Source organism: Petaurus breviceps, unplaced genomic scaffold, assembly GCF_028583685.1.
Source record: "Petaurus breviceps papuanus isolate PSGF00001 unplaced genomic scaffold, PetGlider_PUasm1.0 225, whole genome shotgun sequence".
Lineage (NCBI taxonomy): Eukaryota > Metazoa > Chordata > Mammalia > Diprotodontia > Petauridae > Petaurus > Petaurus breviceps.
Window position 1 is genome coordinate 8941677 of NW_027185889.1, and position 2299 is coordinate 8943975.

The 2299-nt window shown below is 49.1% G+C and overlaps 1 pseudogene; it reads left to right on the plus strand.

The window, feature by feature from the left end:
- Nucleotides 1–948: 948 nt before the first annotated feature.
- LOC138166616 (MYG1 exonuclease pseudogene) lies at nucleotides 949–2094 on the plus strand (annotated as a pseudogene).
- The last annotated feature ends 205 nt before the right edge of the window (nucleotides 2095–2299 follow it).

The following is a 2299-nucleotide window of genomic DNA, read 5'->3' on the forward strand; positions in this document are numbered from 1 at the left end:
ATGAGACTTAGAGCTTTAAGTGACTTTAGACATCATCTAGGGAATTTTACAGAAATAACTCAAGGCCCCAGGTCTGGATTTATACAGACTTGGTCCAGTTTGGAGGGAAGGCCCCCAAAATCAACTCTTTAATTCATTTCCCTTCCCACCCTGGCCAAGAGAGCACAACTATAGGTTGTTTCTAGGTCTCCATAGAGACAAAAGATAGAGATAAAATGTTCCCCAGCACCCACAGAAGCCCTCAAGGTAGCAATGCATTATGGAACATAGGACAGTCTTTCTTTCTCCCCATGGGAAATTAAGGAACCACACAGTAATTGATTCAATTTTCTTGCTTTTCTAGGGAAGGCCCCACCTTGTCTTAGAACCCAATACAATTCCCCAAACTCCAAAATTACTCAAGGTTTCAAGACTGAATGATAGTATTACCAATAGATAAATAGAAGCTAGTGAAGGGTGCATATCTGGCAATAGAGATAATGAATTCCATTTTTGGTGTGTTGGCATGGAGTCAGATCTTCCTGGAAAAAAATTATATAATGTATAATTTTGATGAGGAAACTGAGGCCAGAAGACATTAAGCTTTATTCCTACACATAATGCTATCCCCAGTAAGGAGATATAGGCTTAAAGGTTGTTTAGCTATTATGTCTCATCTATTAAACTCAGTGCATATTATTATTTCCAAAGAGAAAATTTTTGTGCATTGTTAATATCTCTTCAAAATGGAAGATTATTTTTAATAGCACTTTTGCAGTCATTAAACCATTTTCCTTTCACAATAGTCCCATAAGAGAGACTGGACAAGTATTATGATTCTTGTTTTATAGATGCTGAAGTTTATCCTTGGATTCCTCATCTGTAAAATAGGACCGATATTTGCATTATATCCTATCTTACAGGATTGTGTCATAGGAAATACTTCTCTCCCCGCCCCCCGAGTTCTGAATGGGTCACCTCTTCCTGCGCAGCCTCCTCTACCTGGCGCTCCCCTCCACGCCGCTGTGGGCCTCTCGCCGGCTGGGCCTTGAGCCCGCCCCGTCCCCCAAGCGGCCCCACGCCGAGGCCATGGCGCCGGCTCGGCCTCGCATCGGGACCCACAATGGCACCTTCCACTGCGATGAGGCGCTGGCGTGCGCGCTGGTGAGGCTGCTGCCCGAGAACCGGGAGGCGGAGATCCTGCGCACCCGCGACCCGGCGCTGCTGGCCACCTGCGACGTGGTGGTGGACGTGGGCGGCGAGAACGACCTGCAGAGACACCTCTATGACCACCACCAGAGGTCCACGAGCTCCCTGCGGCCCGGGAAGCCGTGGCGGACCACGCTGAACAGCGCGGGGACTGGTCTATCTGCGCTTTGGCCAGAGGCTCCTGGCCCAGCTGCTGGACACCACTAGAGATGACCGAGTTGTGGATACTCTCTATGACAAGATGTATGAATATTTTGTGGAGGAGGTGGATGCGGTGGACAACGGGATCTCCCAGTGGGAGGGAGGAAAGCCTCGATGTGCAGTGACCACCACTCTGAGTGCTCGGGTTGCCCGGCTCAACCCCACCTGGAACCAGCCAGATCAGTACACAGAGGCCGGCTTTCATCGTGCCATGGAGCTAGTACGTGAGGAGTTTCTACAAAGACTGCCCAGGCCCTTGTGGAGCAAGCCCTGACAAACCGATTCCAGGTGGACGCAAGTGGAGAAATTATAGAGCTGTCTCAAGGTGGCTGCCCCTGGAAGGACCATTTGTTTGATCTTGAGCCTGGGCTGACCCCCTTAGTGCCCATTGCATTCGTGCTCTACCCTGACCAGAGTGGACAGTGGCGAGTACAGTGTGTACCAAAAGAGCTTCACTCCTTCGAGAGCAGGCTGTCTCTACCTGAACAATGGCAGGGTCTTCAGGATAAGGCCCTGGACCAGATTAGTGGGATCGCTGGCTGCATTTTTGTTCATGCCAATGGCTTCATTGGTGGTCACCGCACCAGAGAAGGTGCCCTGAGTATGGCCCGTGCCACTCTGGCCCAGCGCCTAACACCTCTGCCTTCTGTTGACTCTCAATAAAATTCTCAGTAGAGTGACTATAAAAAAAAAAAGAAAAGAAAATACTTTCTTTGGTAAAGTGTTATCTAAATCCACGTTGTTGTTGTTGACACAAACAGGTGGCACACTGGCTGGCTGATGTGTGCAGAGTGACCTGAACAAACAAAACAACTTCCTCCTATCACTGCTCCAGGTTCCGTTCCTTATTGTCCCTTAGAGTTGTCAGAGATACTGAGAGGTTAAGAGACTTGGCCAGGGTCAAGATTTG